This window comes from Passer domesticus, chromosome 10, assembly GCF_036417665.1.
Source record: "Passer domesticus isolate bPasDom1 chromosome 10, bPasDom1.hap1, whole genome shotgun sequence".
Classification (NCBI taxonomy): domain Eukaryota; kingdom Metazoa; phylum Chordata; class Aves; order Passeriformes; family Passeridae; genus Passer; species Passer domesticus.
Genome location: NC_087483.1, coordinates 11199571 through 11212733, shown reverse-complemented (window position 1 = coordinate 11212733; position 13163 = coordinate 11199571). Strand labels below are relative to the sequence as shown.

Here is a 13163-nt window from a genome sequence, read left to right as displayed (position 1 = left end):
CTCAGCAATATACCCAAGCACAATAAGCATGAAGATACAGATGGCAATAATTTAGTTACAAGGCTTTTACAAGAAAGTTTGCTTACTAAAACAAAAATTTTAAAAAAATTAAAGAAACTTCTAGGTCTTTCTTGAATGCCTGTACATATGAAACACAAGGAACACTTTTACAGCTGAAATGTAATTAATATCTTTGTGTTTGTCATCCCATATCAGGACACACACACCCCTGTTTACCATCCATCAGCCAATGCATCACATACAACTCTGCTTATCATTGATGAGAAAATTGCATACAAGGCTTTTTAATTCCCTAAATACATTGGTGGTGATGCTGTGAAAGAGCATGGAAATGGTCTGTCATGTCAGATTAGTGTAATACCAGTTAAACACTGAGCATGGATAACCTCAGTGCCACGGCTCCTGCTTTTGACAAGGCTGTCTGGGATAGAATCTCAGGTGGAAATCCCAAACATGTCAAATACTTTAACAAAATAACCCCCTTGGATTTGTTCCTCAGAGTTTCTTCGCTGTGAATTCTTTGGTTCAGGTAGATGAAGAGAAAAGATAATATTGTAATCAGAACATCCAAAACTGAGTTAATTTGGGGGAAAATACTGGATGCAGTTTTCACAGCTGATGACACATATACTTCCAATATAATTTGGGTACTTCAAAATGGAAAATTTATGTTTATCAGATTAGAATATTTTCATAACAATGCTGTTTATTCTCAAGAGAGAGGAACAATAGTCATAAAATTAAAATTATATCCAGAAAGTACTTATTATTTAAAGTAGCACTTTAACTATAATTCAGCATGATTGGACTGCTAGCAAACACTGTTGATTCATACCCAAACTGAAGTACTCCCTCACCAAAATTTTGTCCATTAATAGAATTGCACAAGTCACTTCAGAGTGGTGTTTTGAATATTGGCTGACACATGACAAATTCACACATTCCTAACACTTTTCTACAGTGATGTTTCACAAAATCTGTTCCATTTAAGTCCAAACTGAGTTAGCATTTTATTCCAAGAAATAGCAGTACTTTACTCACTTGAAAATACAATTATGCCCTATGGAAATTTCACCTGAAAACTCTATACTTAGCTCTTGGTATCAACTAGTAAAAACTACAGGTTTTAAACCACTTCAAATATTACCAGGATGCTATGTATGAAAAGCAGTGGAAATAGCATGAAGACCCTCAGGGGATACACTGCCTTGATACACTTTAAAGTAATTCTTGCTGTCTACAAAGGGAGGACACCTAATTTGGGTTTATTAAAACATGAAAAAGAAAAATCTGAATTTGGGGAATTATCAGAACTCTAGAATACTACAAAACATCATTCATATATATATATGAGAGAAGAGTCAATGTGATGGATCCTAAGACAAGAACAGTGAATTGAATAATAATTTTTCATCACGATCTTATACCATGCTGTTGATTAACCCCCAAGCAAGCTTTTTTAAGACTTACTAATGTTGTGAAATACCTTGAATAAAGTTATGTAACTTCACTGCTGGTGTCCTTGACTTAAGGCACCATTTTTGAAACAATATACTATTTTCATAGCAAAACCTAACCTGAATGCAATTTCATTTAGCATGCCAATGCATATTAATGAGGCAGGGATAGTGCAACTCCATGGAAAACTTTACTGCAAAGGATCTTGGGGTTTCTATCATTAAATTCCTTCAGCTGGGATTTTTTTGGGCACAGGGTTCAATTTACATCACATCAGAGTTTCAAAGGTAAGTGAAGAGTGGCAACATATCTAAATTAAATGCAAGTAGATGGGGTGGAACACAATAATGGGGCTCAATCATGCGTGGAGAAGGGACTTTTAAAAGACAAGAACCAGAAGTGTTTGACCTTGGGAACATATGAACGCCTGTGTTGGTTCAACCTTTTAAACCTGTGCAAGATTTTGATCTGTACAACTAAGGAAAGTGACTCTTAAGTCAGCATCACTCCCTTTGCTTTGCACCTGCATTCTGCTGGTTTCAGCTGCTGCGTATTGGGACAGGTCATCAACATTTACCTTTTATTCCCTTCCACCGGGTCATTGTTAAGGACATGTACCCCACCACACCCTCTCTCAGGCTGTGCTCCCTGAACGACACAGTTCTGGTTTATTCATCATTCCTTACACTTCATCACCTCTGCTGATTCTTTCCATAGTCTCCAAAAGATCTAAGAATGTGCTACACTACGTGCCATGCACTAATCCACTCTTAGCCTCTGTTTTCTACCCTCTCCCTTTCAGAATTTTTTTTTAAATCATGACACAGCACTAAACTAACACTTTTATACAACTCCTTTATCGTCCACATCCTTTGCTGCTGTATAATATTTTGCTGGCAGATGTTCCTATGCAGAACTACTAGACTTTGCCCAACTTTAAAAATTTCCCATTTCTCCAGGGGCAGCAAGACAAAGCTCAAGACTTCAGCCTGTTGTATTTCCCATGCACACACACAAAAATCCCATTAAGAACACCCTCAAAGGATGGTGTTCAGGAGATTCTCTGTCACTGTGGGATCCCCTGGGCTAGGCTGGGACTGAGACAACTGCTCCTGCTGCTGGGAGTGAGCAAAGTCCAGAGTCACTGGGAATGGGGAAAGTCTGGTTTCAAGGATGGGCAGGATGCCTTGTGAAGGATGACCTAGAACACAGACTAGATGGAGTTAAAGAATAAAGTAGGGATTTATTAAAAGGCCTCAATGGATGCACCTTGGGCAGCACAAGAGCCCAGCCAGGGCTACACCCAAAATGAACCAAAATGGTCACAAAATGGACAGCAGGTCACTGGGTCTCTCACTTTTATAAGTTCTGGTCCATTTGCATATTGCAGTTAATTGTCCAATTACAGCTTTAGCCCATGAAGTCCCATCCTGCTTGTTTTTCTCTCTTCAGTCCATGCTGTTTATGCTCTTAGGCCTGAGATTTGGAGCACTTGGATCATTTTTCCCTGGTCCCCAGCTAGAGAAGGAATTGTTTTTTCTCCCTACTCTGTGCAGAGAGCTCACCATCCCCTCATATGAAGCTCAGAATTACACACTAAAGCAGCACAGAATCTGAAAAATATAAAAGCTAAAACCTGAGACATCAAACAGAGACTGGAGACAGGAGGACAGAGGCTGCTGGTTTTTTGCCTGCCAGGCTGTTACTGTCCATTTTGCAAGGAGAGCTGCCTTGGCAGAGGAGGTTTTCCCACTTTCCCCAGCCCTGTCCATACTGATGAGGGATAACTGCCCAAAAACTGACAGTAACAAATTGCAGACCCCGGACCTTGAGAGCAGCAGGCAATGGACTGCAGACAGAAATAACCTGGAAATTTACTGGAGAGGAATATTCCTGGCGTAAAGTAGCAGCCAAAAAACTCACTTAAACTGGTTAAATATGATCAAGCTTAGTTTCACTTTCATCAAGATTTGCAAACCATCTTGGAAGTTTTAAAAGAACTTTGAATTATGATTCGGCCTGGTAATAAAGCCCAGAACTGAGTGTCACTTAGTTTCATTATTTTTTTCTGAAAGGCTTATTATCTGAAAGCCTACAGCTATAATTCACTGTAGCTATTTTTCATAATTTATATGAAAGATCTCTAATAAGTGATCCCATCTATCAGCTAGCTTTATTTCTCTAAATCCATCTTCTCCATCCTCCAAAGCCTTAAGCCTATGCAAATGCTACTGCAAACATCTGATAAATTGGATTAAAAGCAGGCTTTATTCACAGAGGGGCTGTCACAAACCAGACTGGACTTTGTGCTCCCATTACAGGAGAGAGAGAGAGAAAGAAAGAATACTACAGGAGTGCTGAACTCTTTCCACAGATAACTTTGGAGAGCTCACTGGATGCCTCAGCCATGGGGATATTTTTATGGAGTGCACTTCAGGCTCACACTTTACTACCTGCAGAAAGGTCAGCTAGACAAAAAAAAAAGGAATAATGTGAAATTATAATACATTATCTATTCCATGGTGATTACTAGTGTGAATACTCTTACTTTACAATAAATGTGAGCTCCTTTTATTGCAGTAAGCTATTCTGCATTTACTGTAGACTTGAAAGGGTCAGGCCTGCAGTCACTGCAAAGCAAAACGTATTACAGAAATAAAGCCCTTCTTCAGGATAATTTACTGGTATAGTCATCCCAGAGAGGATTAGGCTGCTCTGGTCTGATCCTCTGGATTAGAGCCCATTAGACCTGACAGATGTTCCAGTGTAACCTTGTTTCACAAAAAATATTTAAAGCATTTTTTTCCTGTTGCACTAACTAAAAGAAAAAAAAGCAAAATTTTATTTTAGACAGTTCAAAAAATCAACCTAATACTCTTGATTTGGCAAAACTCTGCATTAGCTATATTTATATATTAAAAAAAGCCTAAAAATATATTAAGCCTAAAAAATCAGCCACAACTTAAGAGCACACTTCCTTATAGTTAATTAAGTGTGATATCCATGAGCACAATTAACAGCGGATTCCTTAATTTCTGGTATATTTACTTGGTATTATAAAGATTTTGTGGATTAAAAAGTGCAACGTCCTAACATCTCCTCTGCTATCAATCTTGGTATTATTTGGTATGTAGAATTTTTTTAATATCTTTGCATAGCATTTTCTCCTCATGTAAGCAGTCTATACATCACCCACTGATACACTTGAAGGAATAAATAAAAAATAGAATACATTAATAATATTAGTACAGACTAGTAACAAATCTAATTATTTATAAGGTTCCTGTCCTTATCAAGGCGGGGGAGACCAAAGCAAAAGGAAGTTAGATAAATGGATCAAATTACTCATTGATCCTGACAAATTCATTTCCAAGCAGTGCAGGGGGAGTTTCAAGAAGGAGACTGACAACTGACTGGGAAAATAATGACCACAACAATTGTCAGGTCTTTTTGATTACCTTACCTGAAACTTTCCCATTAGTTGAAGGAGGTGATAGCAAACTACAGCTCACAAGGCCACAAACACAATTTCCTTGATCCCTTCTGACATTCTCCTTTTGGGCAAAGGTGTTTCCAGAAGTGACCCCACTGTTCCACTGCACTGGATGGGGATGGGCCCAAGGAAGGAGTGGTAACCTATACTAATGGAACATCAGAGGCTGAAAAACCCCACATTAACTTTATTTTTCCTTCAAGACTACCTGCAGACACCCAGTTCCAACCAAACCACTTATTACATACAGGAGAGCTAATCAGTATTCTGCTGAAAAAGCACACTTGAAAATGCTATTGAAGACGTGCAAATTATTATAAAACTGGTTCCTCAGCTTCCCAATAAACACACAGACAGTACTTCGTGTTTGGGTAAACACCCTAGCATTAGGATAAATAACACAGTGAAATTAGGATGAAATAGCAAAATTTATTCCCATTAGTGCTGTTTGCTTCCTAAAGTCATCCTGATTTTGCAACACCACATTTGCCAGCCATACACCTACTAATGCAAACAGCTGAATCCCACACCCCCTGCACCAAATGGAGCGAGACAGATGAGAACAGGGCCAAAGCTGGACTCAGTGGAGAGCAAAGCACTGCAGAACAGTGTCCTGCCATGGTGAGCCTGGATTTACTGCAAAGGAAGCTCATATTGAGGCAGCAATTTGTTATCAGATTTGTCTGTCTCATTTACTTACTTAAACCACTTATAGTGTATAATTACTTTTAACTGGGACTCATAAAATCACTTGATTGGTTTTTTCTGCCATTAAAACTAACTGTTGGGCACAGGCCTGTAGAATTATTTATTTATTCTGGTGCTTTATAAAACCTACTTTCAGGCAGAGCAGGCATTTGTGAAGTGAGAGTGCTGGCCACACATTTTTGCCTGGCAGGCTGCACGAAGAAGGAGCTCTTTATCAGTGCTTATGGAAAAACACAGGTCTAGTTATGTTGAAGAAAAAATTATCAACCACATCTCTACCACTAATCTTTTGACAGATTGGAACTGAAGGAGGCTGTGCTGTAGAAAGGAAAGCGATGGTTTAGCTCTAGATATCATCTTTGCTGAATGGTCATCACTGCTTAATGATTAGCATGGGAAGAAGCAGCCTGGTATTCATCTCCTTTACTCCTCTACATTAAATAGTCCAGTCACTCACTTAATTAGAGCAGAATTTTGATTTTAAAACATCCTGGGATTTAAAACATTTTGGCTTTTAATTTCCTTATAGGAGGCATGTAGACGACTGAAGATTTTCATGGCTACTTGACTTAATTCAATTGACAGGTGAGTGTGTAACATAATTAGACTCCTTGGGAAAATCAAGTTCCTCTGATTCTTCCATTGACACACTGAACTAAATGAAGTGCCTTTGAACCCTGCAGAACTCACAGCCCTGGAGATGGACTGAAAGCCCCTCTTGAGCACAAACACCAAGTGCTGGAACAGATGTCAGTGTTTGTACCTGGCAGCCCTCAACCCAAGGGCTATGAGCACATTTTTCATAAGCGTTTCAGGACCTGAGGAAGGGCAAAGGACAGGGTTAGGGCAAGTTATTTATTTATTTTACCACAGGTTAACTGACTGCCAATTGACTGGCTGCTACTAATTTGCATTAAAAAGTTGCTCTAGAGTTCTTCAACCTTTAATTAGTTGGTGAAGTTATTTTTTGGTCTAGGAAAAATTGCCAGATGGGCAAGGCATCAGGGAAACAGAAAATTTGACCTTATATTAAATAGATTTAATTTGGAGCATGCGATTGACCTAGGGTACAGCTCACACCTGAAATGTTGCATACTTATATTTTCAGGATGAGAGTTCTTGGTGATTATTGTGTTCAGCTTTCCTCAATTTGGCTTGTCATGCTTGACTGTAATAATTTTCTTTTCTGCAAGATTTTTAGTATGATCCTCTGTAGTGATTTTTTTCTCTTATTAAGCTTTCAAAACAGTTTTTCTTGGTTTTTTCTACTTTTGCTTATATTTTTTAAGAATTTTTTTAAAGAAAGCCAAAATTAATATAATACATGAATTGAAATAAAGATGTTTCTGTCTCATTTCATTCCCTTGAAGAATACAATTTCTCCATGACTGGTTAAAACTGCAATCTGTTCTACTTTTAAAAAATCTGATATATCGTTATTGAAATACAAAACAACTTCTCAAAAATGCAAGCATTACATTTCTCCTATTGAGGGCATTTCAAGTCATATTTTAAATTTAATCAATGATGTTTTCAGAGCCAAAAGAAAATATTTGGGAGCTAACTGAGGAGCACATGGTGCCCCACTGCACTCAGCACTCCTGGAAATCCCTGCTGCAGGCTCAGTGATTTTTCTTCACAGATCCTTTTCGTGGCTCTATTTTACTAGGGCTTTCCAGACCATTAAGTCTTTCCATGCAAATTTACTGTCTTTTTCCAGCTTTGGGGATCCATCACGACTGGCCCTATGTTATGTGCCACGAGCACTTACCTGCCCAGCCACTGAGACACAGGGCTCAGCTCTGGGCCAGCTCTGAAACACCCCCGGGCAGCTCTGCCTGACCAGGCCTGGATGTGGCCAGGAAACAATTCCAGCTGCAAACCAGGACAACCTGCTCTGGCATGCAGCTGATGGTCTGCATGGGTTTATCCCACTGGGAAGAACCATGTCCTACACAGACATGTTCTGTTATTAAACATAACACATGGTTGGAACTCCTAGTTAAAAAAAAATCCCCACAACCACAACATCAAACCCCAAAACCCACTAGGAATTACTCCCCTGAGCTCCTTCAGTTGTCTAATTGCAAATATGTATGAGCTTAAGATTTGTGTTATGATGCAATAAATATTTATTTTCCTAAAATTAATCCTCAGTGTTATCACAGTCAGAAGAACACCTCATCTAAAGAAAAGAAAAAAAGAAAGGAGAAAAAAAAAAGCATCACTCCTTTTGGCATCACTAAATAATGCAAATAAATCTTTTTAGTCAGAAGCCCAGTGAAAAAGTTTGCCCTAATGGGAAATGGGATTAAGTTTAAATTTGCCATAGAGAACAGTCCTTGAAAAAAATCCTTCTAAAGATTTATTCTACTCTTGAGTTGATTCAAAATCCTTTTCACAATCAGTATTCGAGCGTGATGAGGACGTTGGTCTAAGTGAAAAGGCAGCAACACTACCTAGGCAAAGAGAAATGAGACTGTAAGAACAGTGCTTTGCAAATACACAAAGAGATTTTGAAGATCCTGTTCTTTCACTTCTCAGATTGTTTTTTAAGCTGCCAAACAATGAGAAGAGCCCTGCAGGGTTCCTGATTCACCCTGGCAGATCTATGCTAGCTAAATTAGGAGTGACCTTGTGGCATTCTGAGACACAGCATCTTTGGGATGAGATGGGATGCTCTTCCTTCCCTCTGAAAACATCATAAAAAAGTATTGCAAACGTCTGAATGATCTCAGGTTGGAAAAAACAGAAGGAATGAAAGAATATTGGAGTAAGTGCAGCTGCTGCTGAAGCAGCTGCCTATATGCTAAATAGAGTAGCTAACAACCCATGGCAAATCTCTTTTTCCGATGAGTTTTAATGAGTTTGTCTGACTCTGTGTGTGAGAAACAAATGGCAAACGAAGCATTTATCAATGTTGTGACCCTCACCTGTGTGAGAAGTTTTTTGAATAGATGCAACTCAAGAGAATAGCTACTTTATGTCAATGCTAATACTTCAGTTTGAAGACTCTAGGCCATACGGCCGGACAGCTGATAGTCAATCATTTCAATAAAAGAGAAAGACAATGGAAGCCTAAGAGAAAATACTACCTAAGGTTCACACAGGCATAAAAGCAAGAAGTTCACTCCACCTCCTAGCCACAGGGAAGGAGAAAAAAAAATTAGGGGATTTGATCTTTTTCATTTTTGTGTTAGAAAACCAGGAGAAAATAAAGAACTGTGGTACTGCCATGTGTCAAGATATATGGTTAGGCAAACCTTTCTGAAGCTGACAGTGTAAGAAACAGAAAAGGCATGAGAAAGCATTTTTATTTATCTATTTGCCACCTACTACCCAGGAAAGCATTCAATAGCCGCCAACCCTGCAACGAGGATAGCCAAACTCAGTGCCTGACACCCCATAAGCACACACAAGCTGATGGAAAATACCTAAAAATTATTGGCCACTGCCACCAATGACATTCGCAAGGAGACCCTTAAAAAAGCACCAGGACTGTGGCCATGCTGGGAATGGCTTTGATGCCAGCAATAGGAGACAATGCACGGAGATGAAGCAGTGCCCATGATCATCAGCTCCTCATCGAGCACTGATCATTAACTGCATTCTGCGAGGTGCAGGGAAAATGAGCCACATCCACAAAATAGCCAAAGCTTCCTCAAAAATATCCCACTGAAGCTCACATGTTAGCATAAATGATACATTTAGACTCACCCTGAGTCACACTGTTCCATTTCCTGTCCTGTTTTTGCACACTGAACACTGTCAAAAGTCCCCGAAGTTGAGCAAAAATGCAGGGAATGACATCTTGTCATGCTGTCAGCCAACGAAATTGGGTTTTAAATACATTTTCAATATACACTGACAAAAGCTCAGGACTGGACTAGAGCCTGAGATCTAAGGGAAGTCTGAGGGACTATTTCTGCCAATCTGTCACACACTGCAGGGCTCAGACCAGCTATCAAAGAAGGAGATGCTAAACCGCAAACCCTCTGTGAGCAGAGCTAATCCACTCGTGTCGGCTTTTCCCAGAAACCAGGACATTGCAAAACCTATCAGGTCTGGTTTGAAACTCCAAATATTCCATATACCTCACTGACCATTTCTATTAGAGAAGTGCCTATAGATTCCTTTTGCTTTAGGGACTCTGAAGAGTAAAAAAGACAGTTTTTTACAGTCCCCAGAAGCTGAAGTGGTACTGTACAGGTACCTCCTCCTCTTCTTTGTGCCTGGCTACTCCTGCTCAGTGCCAGCACACTTGCTTGCAGGAGCACACATTTATCTAAATAAACCAGCAAGTTGATCTAGGTTAAAAATAGGGGGAAAAAATGTTTACTTAAAATCTGAATCAGTTCATAGAATCAGTTAAGTTCCATCATCACCATGCCAGAGCAAACAACAGGGAGGTTGTATGAGATGTGTAACAGCTGAGAGAGATGGCCAAGAGCAACCAACCTTTTTACAGGGGAAATCAAGGCAATAACAGAACAATAAGGTCCAAAAGAAATTAATGCAATGACCAAAAAACTAAAATCAAGGCCTCCTAATGTCACGTGCTCTTAGGGAAAAAAAAAAAAACAAAAACAAAAACTTCTGCACTTTTAGGTTTCCATAAAACTACCGATCCAAAGATCTTTATTTTCCAACCTTCACAAAGAACTTGCTAAATGGCTGTGAACTGCTGAGCAGCTGCAGCAGCATGACCTGGAGCCTCAAGGATCCTCTGTCAGATCTAGAAAAAAAGACTGGAAGGGAGAAAGAGTGGCTCAACACACCAGACACAAATGTATTCTGAGGAGATGCCAGCACTGGTGGTGAGCTCAAGGCATTTGGTAACAGAAAACAATTTATTGCACACAAATACTTCATATCCTTGCATTATTCAGTTCTTCCTTGGCCCTAAGCCACACCTGCCACTCCAGAAGTTGTCTCTTTTTAGTCAAAATGAACTGCAGTTGCCTTGAAGAAACAAACAGCAGACAAATGCCTCACGCCATGGAAACTGGCTGGATGCACACCAGGCCTCCCAGCAGGACTCATCAGTGGAATGTATGCAAAATTAGCATTTCTAAACCTGATAACCATTTTTGTTACAAAGCAAGGGTATCTGCACAGAGGCTGATACAGGAGTCACATGAACAGCATTCCAGTTTAGCCACAGTTAGTAGCAAACCAACAAAATTTTCTATAAACACAATATGGCTATTTATAAAAGAAACAACCTGACAGTCTGGATACAGAGGTTAGCACAGCCTACTGCACACAGTGAGTGGACAAAAATATACATATGCACAAAGCTTAAAGGTCCTTGGATCTTAGACTTTGTTCCTCAGCAGAGCAGAGCCAAGCAAGTGCAGCACAGGCTGACTTCCTCTGGGCTTGAGACTCAACTGTGGATGCTACAATATTAATGAGCAATATCCTCACAGTGTAGCCTGTTTTTGTTTTCCATTAAACCCTGCATTATTGAAATATACATAAACTCATGAGCTCTTGGCCTCTCTGTTAACTGAGGCTGACATGGGTTTGCCATTTCATGTATACATTAAGATGCACACACGCAGGGCATGATGCACTGCAAAAGCCAAACTCCTGCAATAGCTGACTCCAACAGCTGATTACCATGTGGTCTTTTCACGGGTTTTAGTATGAAAACAGCACAGTGAATACAAATAACCACTTTAATTTTATTTTAAAAAGAAACACTCAGCACAGAGAGCTCTTCCAGATAAATATTCCTTTGCCATTTTAAAATACATTCATTTAGCACACAGTTTATCAAACAAAAAACTGCATACTAACATGTTGCTTCTTGAAATTGTCCTAAAAATTAAAAGGAGTTCACCTATTTATTATATTTCTATTTTGGGCATCCAGTGAAAATATAACTATTTCCACAAACTGAATTCCATCATATAGCAAAATACTTCATGAATATTAAATGAGAGTAAACTATTTGAACTACTCCAGACAAGCAATCTATTTCCTCCAAACAGGGTGGAAGGGTACTCAGCAGAGGATGCTCACATTGAAGTTTTGTGTCAAGTCGCTGCTAGAAAGTGTTAAATGAAGACAAAGCACTTAGGGTTTTTGTTCCAATTTCATCCTCAACAATGCAAATGAAGCTTTTAGAGATGCATATTTAAAACACTGTTTTATTTGAGTTTTTTAATGTATATTTTGATCGCTTTTCATGTCAAATTTCACATGCAGAAGTTTAAAAGAGTATGTTTAAATATACATATGCATGTGTGTAAGAATAAAGTAGGTGGCGACTTCATTTATCATCATCAACCTTGTTTTCATAAGCAGCTTTTCAAACAACTTGATCCACAAGAGCACATTAAATCAAGTAATGACCATGGCCCTGCACTGATGGCAGCAGAGCTCAGCCAGCTTCCACAATATGAGTCAGCAATTGTTCTGTGATATCTTTAATTTGGTACAAGCTAAATCCTCTTAAGAGCGCCCGCTGCAATCCGAAAGGTCAAACAGGAAAGTGGCAGAAAATCAATACTGACAGCTTCTGTCACCCTCCACAATCTATAGAGTTCTTTCTAAGCCAAATTGCTTCTTTCTAATCTTTCTAATATTTGGCTGCTCGAGCCTCTCTCATGTCACATCAAAAAAAAAAAAAAAAAGAGGAAAAGGGTGATAAAAAAGAAATAATTACTTTCCTGAAGAGAAACTTGTAATTTTAGCATCAAAAATTAGAACAAAGCTGGTTCTTGGCTGGGGTTTGTGCAGATACTGCTGTGATCAAAGTTGCATTTTCATACAGAGACTGTCCAAAGTCCCAGCAAAATGACTGATTGCACTCCTGTATCAGTCACAACATTTTTGAGGTGGTTAGCTCAAAATTTTGAAAACCAGTTGAGCCTATTTAATTTTCTTACAGCTCTTTAGAAAGTACACTCCCTCTATTTACAGGCTTTTAATAAGGTTTATTATGAAAAGAGAGTGAAATAAAAACACCAGAAGGCTTTAGATCAAGCTTTAAAAAATGGCTTTCTTGCCTACTGTACTTCTAATCATGAATAAATACCAGCACTAGTAATCAATACAAGCAACCTGGAGAAAAACACTGATTTTTCAGGGAAGGGATTTTAATACAAATAAAAGAAAAGGTCACTCTAATCTAAACAAGATTAATAAATTAGTAATTCCTTTAATGTTGATATGAAAATTTAACAGGTGCTGCAGCTGTTAGCAACCTCGTCTTTTAAAAAATGCCTTAACAATGGTAGAAAAACAGGGATTTTAGCAGACAGTGAATGACAATTTGTGTCCTCAAAAAGAAGCTGAAAACACATAGAAAATAATCAATGCTCAGCAGTATCCTGCTTTTATTTGGACTCTTTCCTTGAGAATGAGACACAGCTGTTGATTATAATATTTTTTTTCTGCATCCTGAATTTGTAGGATTTTTGAAACATTTTTTCACTTCTGTGTCCCCACCACCTTAAAACTGGGCATTGCA

The 13163-nt window shown here is 38.8% G+C and overlaps 1 protein-coding gene across 2 annotated transcripts in view; it reads right to left on the bottom strand.

The window, feature by feature from the left end:
* Window positions 1-13163, bottom strand: part of ZNF804A (zinc finger protein 804A) — a 225826-nt gene that overhangs the window by 115266 nt on the left and 97397 nt on the right. The gene's annotated exons all lie outside the window — the stretch shown is intronic.